Genomic DNA, 14,950 nt, shown 5'->3' on the forward strand with positions numbered 1-14,950 from the left:
GCTGTTCAATCCACAAGATGTCACAGAGGAGGGCCACAAAGAATAAGATGCAAAAGACGCCAAAAAATAACCACAGTATAGTGAATACCTTCTTCAAACAAACGGAACAAGCTAAAGGCAAAACAGATTCTGAGTTATCACAGATAACTACTGGCAGCAATATGGCGGACAACGCCAGCTGCCCTTCTCCATCAACTCAAGAAAATAGAGATGGCACCCCAATTACATACAGGGCAATGGAAGCACTTATTGAACAGGTTTAAACTTGTATTAAAATTAATGTGCTTACCTGAAGAAAGAGATCAATGATCTCAGCTACAGAGTTGACTCGCTTGAGGAACACAAATTTGTTATGTCACTATTATATCTCTTGATAGGGCTCACAGGGCTCTACGCCCTTAACCGTCCGATGATTCTCCACCAAGAGACATTGTTGTCCACTTTCAATTTTATAGGCAGAAAGAAGAAATATACAACATTGCCAGGAAACGACAAGCAATAATATTCAGAGGACATTGAATTCAAATATTCCAAGATTTCTCCTTAAGAACTCTCCAAAGGAGAAGAGACTTTTCATCTCTAACTACTCATCTACGCGCCTTAAACATCCCTTACAGATGGGGGTTTCCTACATCTGTAATCACTACCAAGAATGGCAAAAAAAATTGAATGCTCCTCTTTATCTGACCTAGGTAGATTCTGCAACATGATGAACATTTTGCTACCTGATAAAAGACTCTCAGTCATCTCACGGGCAACCAAACGGACAGGACTCTTCTAGGCCTCAAAGGCGCCCGGGCCCTGATGCATCGACTAGGCAAAATAAAAGACAACAGGCTATTTTAGCCAATCTGGCTGAAATGGACACAGAACCTCCAGGCTGAGTAAATATGTATGCTTGTTCCTTTCTTTACATTGTACCTCTGGGTAACCTGTTGCTACTATGCAATCTCATGATTAATATATACCCTGATTATTTTATTGCACAAGTAGAAATGTATTAGTCAAAATGATGTAACAGGTCCATTAAAACACACATGAGGATTCTGGTTGTAAACAGCCCAGTTGGAGGCCTTTGTTCAAGTTATCATACCTGTTTGTTTTTAGGTTATACTGAATATGTTTTTAACCATATATTACTCTGCTTCATATAGCAATGTTCTAATATGTTCGATTAGCATTAATATGCACTAGAAGAAATATAACTCTTGTACAGACTTACTTTAGACAACCCTGTTTACTTAAAAGGTTAAGTTGTTAATATTAGATTAATGCTGTCTTATTTGTAGGTAACATGAAATCTTACATACTGATCTACGTTAACTTGGTAATACTACCTCTAGAGATATTTTGAATGTATTCACTGGATGACTTCCCAACTCAGGATCTTGAGGCGTTATAAATCCCTCACACCATCTTTCTTTCCTACTCAGACACCCGGTTTGTTTTATAGCTCCCTAATTAATTGATAAACAACCAGGATTTGTGCAGTACTTATACTGACACAGCTCCTGAAAGACATCATTCCAGATACCCTTCCCTTAGATACCCATACTAGGTTATCTTAATTACTATCCTTTCATATAAGCACAATCCAATACTCTGTTTGATTCTGCCCGATATACTTATTTGTTTCTATATCCATTTTTTTTCTTTTTAAAAAAAAAAAAAAGTTTCTAGTCCATTGTAAACATGACAGCACACCATGGGGCAGACATGCTCCACATTGCAACTCAAAACGTTAAGGGCTTCCTGTCAGAAAAACGGTCTTATAGCTTACTATGATTTTTATAAAAAAAAGATGGATATCGTCATGACTCGGGAAACCCATTTTAAAAAAACATAACAAACTTACATTGTCCATGAGATATTATGATAAGCATTTCTTTAGCTCAGGTCTCCACAGGAAAAACGGAGTATGCATTTCCTTCAAACGCAATACCCCTTTTGAACTTTTGCAAAAATATTCCGATAAAGAGGGCAGAATTTTGATCCTGGTCGGACTCTGCTACGGGAGCCCGGTCACACTGGCTAATATTTCTGCTCCAAACAAGCCCACTCCATTTTTCTTTAGGTCCTTGGTTAACACACTATTAGACATCTCTAAAGGCCCAATTATTTTGGGAGGATACTTTAACTTTCCTATGAAACCGATATTGGACACCTCTACCGGAAAATTATACCTTCGCAATAATTTGTTAAAGAATAACTGTGCAGCTCTTCAATCTATTAATCTATTTGATACTTGGAGAACAGTATATATAACCAGAAAAGATTACACCTTTTTCTCTCATCTACAACATTCATATTCTAGACTAGATTATATATTATGTAATCAAACAATGCTATCAAATCTCATCCACTCTAAAATATCTCACACACCTTGGTCAGACCATAGTATGGTCATCACCACATTTAAATGGTCAAATAAATCTCAAAACACATTTAATTGGAGACTTAACGACTCCATTCTCACAAACCAAGAAACAGTAGAGGAAATTATAAAACTTTCTGATGAATACTTCCTCATAAATAAACCTGAGGATACATCGGCAGCAAACAACTGGGAGACGTATAAATGTTTTATACGCGGTGTACTGATCAAACATATAGCCAAACAACGTAAACTCAGAGCTGCCCAATACCTCTCATTGTTGACTGATCTTGCCACCCAAGAAGCTATTCATAAGTTAGATCTGACCTCTACTTCGAAACTTTCAAAGCTAAACACAGCAAGGGATACCCTTAACAAATTTCTTATGCAAAACTCCCATATAAGAGCCTCAACTACTAAATCAAAATTCTTTATAGTAAGCAACAAAGCAGGGCGGTTATTGGCCAGATCACTTAAAAAAAATTTTTTTTACCACATTCATCAGATCACTTACACACACTTCAGGTGAGACTATTTCTAAAAATGAAGATATTGCAGATTCCTTTGTTTCCTATTACTCTAAACTATATAATTTAAATAACAAGACAACCCCAGATAAAATAAATAACATAGAAACATATTTAGCCGCACTTGAAACTCCTTCCATTACAGACGAAGATAGACAATTTTTAGACTCCCCTATAACATTAAGAGAAATTAATACCACGATAAATGCACTTCCTAATGGGAAGTCCCCTGGACCTGACGGCCTCACAGTAAAATTCTACCAACTTCTCCAAAATCCGATAAGCCCACACTTATATACACTCTTCACTACTATTGATCAAGGTAACGTCTTCCCCCAACCCCTCCTAGAAGCCCTAATAACTGTCATCACAAAACCAGATAAAGCAAAGGACCAAGTAGGTAATTATAGACCAATATCGCTTATCAACGTTGATATAAAGATTTAAGCCAAAATACTCGCAAATCGAATGAACGTAATCTTTCCAAAAATTATCCACCCTGATCAAGTAGGATTCATCAAAGGCCGAGAGGCAAAAGATAATACAATTAAACTATTGCATTCACTACAGAACGCTTATGGTGACCACACTCCCCTTGCCCTTCTCTCTACTGATGCCGAGAAGGCTTTCGACAGGGTAGACTGGCAGTTTATGTGGAAAACCCTGTCGAAATTTGGCTTTTCAGAAACTTTTATCACCAGGATTCAAGCCTTATATCACGGACCTAGAGCTAGGGTGCGAGTAAATAATAATACCTCGTAATCATTCCCCATCTCTAATGGCACACGCCAAGGATGCCCACTCTCACCTCTACTATTTGCACTCACAGTAGAAATCCTAGCAACACAGATCAGAAATAATCCAGATATAAAAGGATTACAATTTGGCGACATTTCCCAAAAGTGCCTCTTGTTTGCGGACGATGTGATCCTCACCTTAAAATCTCCATCCACCACATTACCCTCTTTAATTGAAACCCTAGAAAAATTCAAACAAGTTTCAAATGTTTCCATCAACATGGGAAAATCTGAACTTATACCAATCAATCTGACACCACAGGATATAGAATTTGTAGCACATCATACCAATTTCGATATAACAGATAAACTCAAATATCTTGGTCTAATAAGTCCAAAAAATGCTCACAATTTATTCTCTAACAACTTTATTTCTCTCCAACTACATGTTAAAAACCTGCTGGAGACCTGGCATAAGCATGGACATTTATCATGGCTAGGTAGAATCAACACAGTTAAAAACATAATTTATGTAAGAACTTACCTGATAAATTCATTTCTTTCATATTAGCAAGAGTCCATGAGCTAGTGACGTATGGGATATACATTCCTACCAGGAGGGGTAAAGTTTCCCAAACCTCAAAATGCCTATAAATACACCCCTCACCACACCCACAAATCAGTTTAATGAATAGCCAAGAAGTGGGGTGATAAGAAAAAAGTGTGAAGCATAAATATAAGGAATTGGAATAATTGTGCTTTATACAAAAAAAAATCATAACCACCACAAAAAAGGGTGGGCCTCATGGACTCTTGCTAATATGAAAGAAATGAATTTATCAGGTAAGTTCTTACATAAATTATGTTTTCTTTCATGTAATTAGCAAGAGTCCATGAGCTAGTGACGTATGGGATAATGACTACCCAAGATGTGGATCTTCCACGCAAGAATCACTAGAGAGGGAGGGATAAAATAAAGACAGCCAATTCCGCTGAAAAAAATCCACACCCAAAAATAAAGTTTAAATCTTATAAAGAAAAAAACTGAAAATATAAGCAGAAGATTCAAACTGAAACAGCTGCCTGAAGTACTTTTCTGCCAAAAACAGCTTCAGAAGAAGAAAACACATCAAAATGGTAGAATTTAGTAAAAGTATGCAAAGAAGACCAAGTTGCTGCTTTGCAAATCTGATCAACCGAAGCTTCATTCCTAAACGCCCAGGAAGTAGAAACTGACCTAGTAGAATGAGCTGTAATCCTTTGAGGCGGAGTTTTACCCGACTCGACATAAGCATGATGAATTAAAGATTTCAACCAAGATGCCAAAGAAATGGCAGAGGCCTTCTGACCTTTCCTAGAACCGGAAAAGATAACAAATAGACTAGAAGTCTTTCTGAAATTCTTAGTAGCTTCAACATAATATTTCAAATCTCTAACTACATCCAAAGAATGCAATGATTTCTCCTTAGAATTCTTAGGATTAGGACATAATGAAGGAACCACAATTTCTCTACTAATGTTGTTAGAATTCACAACCTTAGGTAAAAATTTAAAAGAAGTTCGCAACACCGCCTTATCCTGGTGAAAAATCAGAAAAGGAGACTCACAAGAAAGAGCAGATAATTCAGAAACTCTTCTGGCAGAAGAGATGGCCAAAAGGATCAAAACTTTCCAAGAAAGTAATTTAATGTCCAATGAATGCATAGGTTCAAACGGAGGAGCTTGAAGAGCGCCCAGAACCAAATTCAAACTCCAAGGAGGAGAAATTGACTTAATGACAGGTTTTATACGAACCAAAGCTTGTACAAAACAATGAATATCAGGAAGATTAGCAATCTTTCTGTGAAAAAGAACAGAAAGAGCAGAGATTTGTCCTTTCAAGGAACTTGCAGACAAACCTTTATCCAAACCATCCTGAAGAAACTGTAAAATTCTCGGAATTCTAGAAGAATGCCAGGAAAAATGATGAGAAAGACACCAAGAAATATAAGTCTTCCAGACTCTATAATATATCTCTCTACAGGGAGTGCAGAATTATTAGGCAAATGAGTATTTTGACCACATCATCCTCTTTATGCATGTTGTCTTACTCCAAGCTGTATAGGCTCGAAAGCCTACTACCAATTAAGCATATTAGGTGATGTGCATCTCTGTAATGAGAAGGGGTGTGGTCTAATGACATCAACACCCTATATCAGGTGTGCATAATTATTAGGCAACTTCCTTTCCTTTGGCAAAATGGGTCAAAAGAAGGACTTGACAGGCTCAGAAAAGTCAAAAATAGTGAGATATCTTGCAGAGGGATGCAGCACTCTTAAAATTGCAAAGCTTCTGAAGCGTGATCATCGAACAATCAAGCGTTTCATTCAAAATAGTCAACAGGGTCGCAAGAAGCGTGTGGAAAAACAAAGGCGCAAAATAACTGCCCATGAACTGAGAAAAGTCAAGCGTGCAGCTGCCAAGATGCCACTTGCCACCAGTTTGGCCATATTTCAGAGCTGCAACATCACTGGAGTGCCCAAAAGCACAAGGTGTGCAATACTCAGAGACATGGCCAAGGTAAGAAAGGCTGAAAGACGACCACCACTGAACAAGACACACAAGCTGAAACGTCAAGACTGGGCCAAGAAATATCTCAAGACTGATTTTTCTAAGGTTTTATGGACTGATGAAATGAGAGTGAGTCTTGATGGGCTAGATGGATGGGCCCGTGGCTGGATTGGTAAAGGGCAGAGAGCTCTAGTCCGACTCAGACGCCAGCAAGGTGGAGGTGGAGTACTGGTTTGGGCTGGTATCATCAAAGATAAGCTTGTGGGGCCTTTTCGGGTTGAGGATGGAGTCAAGCTCAACTCCCAGTCCTACTGCCAGTTTCTGGAAGACACCTTCTTCAAGCAGTGGTACAGGAAGAAGTCTGCATCCTTCAAGAAAAACATGATTTTCATGCAGGACAATGCTCCATCGCACGCGTCCAAGTACTCCACAGCGTGGCTGGCAAGAAAGGGTATAAAAGAAGAAAATCTAATGACATGGCCTCCTTGTTCACCTGATCTGAACCCCATTGAGAACTTGTGGTCCATCATCAAATGTGAGATTTACAAGGAGGGAAAACAGTACACCTCTCTGAACAGTGTCTGGGAGGCTGTGGTTGCTGCTGCTGCACGCAATGTTGATGGTGAACAGATCAAAACACTGACAGAATCCATGGATGGCAGGCTTTTGAGTGTCCTTGCAAAGAAAGGTGGCTATATTGGTCACTGATTTGTTTTTGTTTTGTTTTTGAATGTCAGAAATGTATATTTGTGAATGTTGAGATGTTATATTGGTTTCACTGGTAAAAAATAAATAATTGAAATGGGTATATATTTGTTTTTTGTTAAGTTGCCTAATAATTATGCACAGTAATAGTCACCTGCACACACAGATATCCCCCTAAAATAGGTATAACTAAAAACAAACTAAAAACTACTTCCAAAACTATTCAGCTTTGATATTAATGAGTTTTTTGGGTTCATTGAGAACATGGTTGTTGTTCAATAATAAAATTAATCCTCAAAAATACAACTTGCCTAATAATTCTGCACTCCCTGTAGATACGGATTTACGAGCCTGTAACATAGTATTAATCACAGAGTCAGAGAAACCTCTTTGACTAAGAATCAAGCGTTCAATCTCCACACCTTTAAATTTAAGGATTTGAGATCCTGATGGAAAAAAGGACCTTGCGACAGAAGGTCTGGTCTTAACGGAAGAGTCCACGGTTGGCAAGAGGCCATCCGGACAAGATCCGCATACCAAAACCTGTGAGGCCATGCTGGAGCTACCAGCAGAACAAACGATCATTCCTTCAGAATTTTGGAGATTACTCTTGGAAGAAGAACTAGAGGCGGAAAGATATAGGCAGGATGATACTTCCAAGGAAGTGACAATGCATCCATTGCTTCCGCTTGAGGATCCCTGGATCTGGACAGATACCTGGGAAGTTTCTTGTTTAGATGAGAGGCCATCAGATCTATTTCTGGAAGTCCCCACATTTGAACAATCTGAAGAAATACCTCTGGGTGAAGAGACCATTCGCCCGCATGTAACGTTTGGCGACTGAGATAATCCGCTTCCCAATTGTCTATACCTGGGATATGAACCGCAGAAACTAGACAGGAGCTGGATTCCACCCATACCAGAATTCGAGATACTTCTTTCATAGCCAGAGGACTGTGAGTCCCTCCTTGATGATTGATGTATGCCACAGTTGTGACATTGTCTGTCTGAAAACAAATGAACGATTCTCTCTTTAGAAGAGGCCATGACTGAAGAGCTCTGAAAATTGCACGGAGTTCCAAAATATTGATTGGTAATCTCAGCTCCTGAGATTCCCAAACCCCTTGTGCTGTCAGAGACCCCCACACAGCTCCCCAACCTGTAAGACTTGCATCTGTTGAAATTACAGTCCAGGTCGGAAAAACAAAAGAAGCCCCCTGAACTAAAAGATGGTGATCTGTCCACCACGTCAGAGAGTGTCGTACAATCGGTTTTAAAGATATTAATTGAGATATCTTTGTGTAATCCCTGCACCACTGGTTCAGCATACAGAGCTGAAGAGGAGGCATGTGAAAACGAGCAAAGGGGATCGCGTCCGATGCATCAGTCATAAGACCTAGAATTTCCATGCATAAGGCTACCGAAGGGAATGATTGTGACTGAAGGTTTCGACAAGCTGATATCAATTTTAGACATCTCTTGTCTGTCAAAGACAGAGTCATGGACACTGAATCTATCTGGAAACCTAAAAAGGTTACCCTTGTCTGAGGAATCAATGAACTTTTTGGTAAATTGATCCTCCAACCATGATCTTGAAGAAACAACACAAGTCAATTCGTATGAGATTCTGCTAAATGTGAAGACTGAGCAAGTACCAAGATATCGTCCAAATAAGGAAATACCACAATACCCTGTTCTCTGATTACAGACAGAAGGGCACCGAGAACCTTTGTAAAAATTCTTGGAGCTGTTGCTAGGCCAAACGGTAGAGCCACAAACTGGTAATGCTTGTCTAGGAAAGAGAATCTCAGAAACTGATAGTGATCTGGATGAATCGGAATATGCAGATATGCATCCTGTAAATCTATTGTAGACATATAATGTCCTTGCTGAACAAAAGGCAGGATAGTCCTTACAGTTACCATTTTGAATGTTGGTATCCTTACATAACGATTCAATATTTTTAGATCCAGAACTGGTCTGAAGGAATTCTCCTTCTTTGGTACAATGAAGAGATTTGAATAAAACCCCAGCCCCTGTTCCAGAACTGGAACTGGCATAATTACTCCAGCCAACTCTAGATCTGAAACACAATTCAGAAATGCTTGAGCCTTCGCTGGGTTTACTGGGACACGGGAAAGAAAAAATCTCTTTGCAGGAGGCCTTATCTTGAAGCCAATTCTGTACCCTTCTGAAACAATGTTCTGAATCCAAAGATTGTGAACGGAATTGATCCAAATGTCTTTGAAAAAACGTAATCTGCCCCCTACCAGCTGAGCTGGAATGAGGGCCGCACCTTCATGTGGACTTAGGAGCTGGCTTTGGTTTTCTAAAAGGCTTGGATTTATTCCAGACTGGAGATGGTTTCCAAACTGATACCGCTCCTGAGGATGAAGGATCAGGCTTTTGTTCCTTGTTGTGACGAAAGGAACGAAAATGATTATTAGACCTAAATTTACCTTTAGATTTTTTATCCTGTGGTAAAAAAGTTCCTTTCCCTTTTTGTCCCAAAACTCTAATCTGTCAGATGGCACAGGATATAATTGCTTAAAACGTTTAGAAGGAGTAAATGAATTACCCAAATTATTCCATTCCCTGGAAATTACTTCAGAAATAGCATCAGGGACAGGAAAAACTTCTGGAATAACTACAGGAGATTTAAAAACCTTATCTAAACGTTTAGATTTAGTATCAAAAGGACTAGAATCCTCTATTTCTAATGCAATTAGGACTTCTTTAAGTAAAGAACGAATAAATTCCATTTTAAATAAATATGAAGATTTATCAGCATCAACCTCTGAGACAGAATCCTCTGAACCAGAAGAACCATTATCAGAATCAGAATGATGATGTTCATTTAAAAATTAATCTGAAAAATGAGAAGTTTTAAAAGACTTTTTACGTTTACTAGAAGGAGGAATAACAGACATAGAAACAAAATCTCTTATGTTATCAGGAACACTCTGAGCATTAGATGTTGACGGAACAGCAACAGGTAATGTAACAGTACTAAAGGAAATATTATCTGCATTAACAAGTTTGTCATGACAATCAGTACAAACAACAGCTGGAGGAACAGATATCATAAGTTTACAGCAGATACACTTAGCTTTGGTAGATCCAGCACCAGGCAGCGATTTTCCAGAAGTATCTTCTGACTCAGTGTTAACGTGGGACATCTTGCAATATGTAATAGAAAAAACAACATATAAAGCAAAATTGATCAAATTCCTTAAATGACAGTTTCAGGAATGGGAAAAAATGCCAGTGAACAAGCTTCTAGCAACCAGAAGCAATAAATAATGAGACTTAAATAATGTGGAGACAATAGTGACGCCCATATTTTTTTTAGCGCCAAAAAAGACGCCCACATTATTTGGCGCCTAAATGCTTTTGGCGCCAAAAAATGACGCCACATCCGGAACGCTGACACTTTTGGCGCAAAAAAACGTCAAAAATGACGCAACTTCCGGCGACACGTATGATGCCGGAAACAGAAAAAATGTTTGCGCCAAAAAAGTCTGCGCCAAGAATGACGCAATAAAAAGAAGCATTTTCAGCCCCCGCGAGCCTAACAGCCCACAGGGAAAAAAGTCAAATTTTAAGGTAAGAAAAAATTTAATTATTCATATGCATTATCCCAAATATGAAACTGACTGTCTGAAATAAGGAACGTTGAACATCCTGAGTCAAGGCAAATAAATGTTTGAATACATATATTTAGAACTTTATAAAAAAGTGCCCAACCATAGCTTAGAGTGTCACAGAAAATAAGACTTACTTACCCCAGGACACTGATCTACAAGTTGTAGAAAGCCAAACCAGTACTGAAACGAAAATCAGTAGAGGTAATGGTATATATAAGAGTATATCGTCGATCTGAAAAGGGAGGTAAGAGATGAATCTCTACGACCGATAACCGAGAACCTATGAAATAGACCCCGTAGAAGGAGATCATTGAATTCAAATAGGCAATACTCTCCTCACATCCCTCTGACATTCACTGCACGCTGAGAGGAAAACCGGGCTCCAACCTGCTGCGGAACGCATATCAACGTAGAATCTAGCACAAACTTACTTCACCACCTCCATAGGAGGCAAAGTTTGTAAAACTGATTTGTGGGTGTGGTGAGGGGTGTATTTATAGGCATTTTGAGGTTTGGGAAACTTTGCCCCTCCTGGTAGGAATGTATATCCCATACGTCACTAGCTCATGGACTCTTGCTAATTACATGAAAGAAATGATGATAATACATAAATACCTATACCTTTTTCAAAACACTACCGTTGGCTCTACCCAACGCTTATCTTAGAACACAACAAAAACTGTTAAACTCGTTTATCTGGTTTTATAAAAGACCTAGAGTAGCTCAACACACCCTATATCTTAGCAATGAGGATGGAGGCCTTAATGTCCCTAATTTAACCAACTACTGCAGAGCAGCACACTTAACAAGAATAATCTCATGGAACCACTCTCACCCTACCAACATGTGGGTTCAAATCGAAAGTCACTTATCAAATATCAAACATATGAGAGATATAGCCTGGTTACCTAAAACTCATAGACCACATCTTTTACAGCGTAACAAATTTATAAAAGCCACACTTGAGGTCTGGGATTATGTGATTAACCTCACGAGGGGGGTATCTACCTTGATATCCCCATTGACTCCGATATTGAGCAATCACAGTGTCTTAATTAGGGTATTTAAAATTCTTTTTATCCTGGTTTTAAAGTAAATCCGATTGTTTAGGATAGATATTTTATAAAATATTTTCCAAGTTGTTTTTCAGTCTATTTATGTACCCATTATGTGGATCTTTTGCTAATTTAAGCTTTTGAATCATATGTGAAATATTGCTTTAAATGACTCACTGCCCCGCTATAAAAGGAGCCTTTTGGCTACCATTCTATCAGAAGCTTGAGAAAGGACTTATCCGAAACGCGTTGCTTCTTGTTTTGGCCCAGTTAGGCCACCATAGTCTGCTACGTTGGACTTCTTCCACTTACCCTGCTTTCTGAAACCAGGAACGGGCGATCAATCTAGACGCCGACGTGGCGTCTTCCTGGAACGGAGCGGCTCAAAGATAGCTTAACTGTAAGTTTGGATTGACACTTTTAAGTGTATTATTACTAGCATACTTTTGAGAAAAGCTCTTCTATCTGCATTTACAGAGTTTTCGACACCTTTAAACGAAGCAGTAACACAGTGTTGGAAGAGTTTCCCTATCACACAGCATTGGATTCCCTTGTAACAGGATATATGAGATAAGGAATCGCTCTAAGAGATTATTGTCTTTTCTGCTTTTTTGCACAATAACATTGCCAGCTCCATGTAAAATAACACTATCTGCTTACGCAAAGCAAAAATCTGCAGCAACTGCACTATTTTTCATTACAGCACTTTTCTTGCAATAATTGTGTGCAATAACTAATAACTGGCTGTCACAATCTTGCTTGCCCCTTTTTATGTCATGATATTTATTATCATTTATTTGGGATCTTCTTAGTGCATGTTCTATTTTACTCATATTGCCATAATTAATTTTTGTTATTGTTTTTATTGTACACTAATGCACTATACACTAACTCACTGTATATACTAATCAATTTTTATTTTTCATCTTTATTTTAATTTTTTTCTATTTTTGAATTGAATGTATTGTATTTTTTAAAGTCTTTTGTGTTGCCATAGACCATTATACTGACTACATCCCAATATATATTCAATACTTTTTAGATAGATTTTTATATTGAACAAAAATTAAAATAAATTTTACCTTATTAAAAATCATCGCCCTATTGATTTATCTTTAGTGTCAGTTTATCTCTGACCTTTAGCGCAGGTAGATCTTCTATCTAAGAATTTGCCACTTCTCATGGGGCCCGGGCTACTTTCCCTTATGTCTGAGTGTTTATTTGTACTTTGGAGCCTTTTGACATGCAGGGGCCACTTTCCCAGGGTGCTTGGGTGCATTTTGGTGAGCAAGGGATACTCTCCTGTAATGCCTTGGAGCCTATTAATGAGTAGGGCCCACTTTTCTGGGATGTCTGGGAGCTTATTCGCAAGCAGGGGCCACTTTCCTAGGGTGCTTCTGTCTACTGGTTAGCAGGGGCCAATTTCTTAGGGTGCTTTTGCACCTATTGATGGGCAGGGGGGCCCTTTTCCAGAGTGTCTGGGCACCTATTGGCTTGTAGGCACCACTTTCCTAGAGTTCTGGGTGTCTGTTGGCGAGCAAGAGCCACTTTCTCAGGGTGCCTGTGCACCTATTGCCGAGCAGGGGTCACTTCCCCAGGGAGTCTCGGCACCTATTGGCTAGTAGAGGCCACTTTCCCAGGGGTGCTGGGTGCCTATTGGCGACCAGGGGACACTATTCTGGGGTGCCTGGGACCCTGTTGCTAAGCAGAGCCACTTTTCAGGGGTGCTAGGTGTCTATTGGTGAGCAGGGTCTTGGGGCCTATTGACGAGCAAGAGACACTTTTCAGGGGTGCCTAAGATCCTATTGGCAAGCAGGTGCCACTTTAACGGGGTGCTTGGGTGTGTTTTGGTGAGCAGGGGCCAGTTTCCTGAAATGCCTGGAAGCATATTAGTTAGCAGTGGCCACTTTCTCAGTTTGCCTGAACCTTTTGGGAGAGCAGGGGCCACTTACCCTGGGTGTCTGTGCAACTAGTGGCTAGCAAGGCCAACTTTCCTAGGGTGCTAAGGTGCCTTTTTGCAAGTAGGGACCACATCCATGGGATGCCTGGACACCTATTGGTAAGCAAAGGCCACTTTCTTAGGGTCCTTGGTGTGTTTTGCTCAGCAGGGACACTTTCCATCTGTGCCTGGGTGCATATTGGCAAGCAGGGGAATTTCTAGGGGTGTCTGGGCAACTATTGGCTAGCAAGAGCAACTTTCCTAGGGTGTTTAGGTGCCTATTGGCAAGCAGGTACCACATTCATGGGGTCCCTTTGCACCTATTGAGTGAGCAGGGGCCACTTTCTCAGGGTGTCTGTGCGCCATTTGGTAAGCAGGGGGCCACTTTCCTGGGTGCGTAATGGTGAGCAGGGGTCACATTCTTAGGGTACTTGGGTGTCTATTGGCGAGCAGGGGCCACTTTTCTGGAGTGCCTGGGCATCTATTGGCAAGCAGGGGCCACTTTCCCTGGGTGCCTGGGCACCTATTTGTGACCAGGGGGCCACTTTCCTAGGGTAGCTGGGTGTCTATTGGCAAGGAACTAAGCGGGATCAGACTGATATACTTCAGGAAAGTTATCCTCTATAAAAAGCACAATTGGGTTAAAGAGGCTGCTCCTGTGTGTTAATTTGCCATAGAACAAGCTACTGAGCTGTTGTAGAAGTCTCCCTAAGGGTGATGGGGAAACCATAAGGGGACTCCTTGCCCAGTGTACTTAGAGGGATGTGCCTGCACTTCACTGGTGAGGCCCACACAAGGCCTAAACGATCGTCTTGGGTTGCCATTTCCCTTGTTCAGAGGAGAATTGCCTGGTGTTTCAGGACTGGACTGACCTTACTAGGCAGGATCAGTCTAATATACTCCAGGAAAGTTCTCTTCTGTGAAAAGAACAATTGGGCTAAAAGAGGCAGCTGATTGGTGGTCTCTCGCCATAGAACAAGCTACTGCTCTGTTGTTGGTTTCTGGTAGAGCATTTCTCTTTCTGTATGGATCTGTATCTAATCATGAGAACGTGTCTAAGCATTTGTCTGAACTATGTACAGTAACAATCTACTTATCTTTTGGTTTAATGTTTGTGCCTAGCTTATTCCTGGTCAACATTTTCTGATCTGTGTTGTATTGTATCTAAAGTGGAATTCTGGAGGAAGACGGAGAGTAAATATAAGGAAGGGGAGATGTCTGAAGATCTTTAACTTCAGAACATTTCTGTTTCACCCAGTTTTCTGACCTACTTTCTACCAGTAAGGAGTCTGCATGTGCTGTAATTTTGCATGTGATGAGACTTTACACTGTGTCATGCTTTTTTTAAATGTATTTAAATAGCCAGTGTGGCCTCAGGAAGGGTAGGTATGTAGGTTCTAAGTTTGAATTTTATAT

This window comes from Bombina bombina, chromosome 7 (assembly GCF_027579735.1).
Source record: "Bombina bombina isolate aBomBom1 chromosome 7, aBomBom1.pri, whole genome shotgun sequence".
Taxonomy (NCBI): Eukaryota; Metazoa; Chordata; class Amphibia; order Anura; family Bombinatoridae; genus Bombina; species Bombina bombina.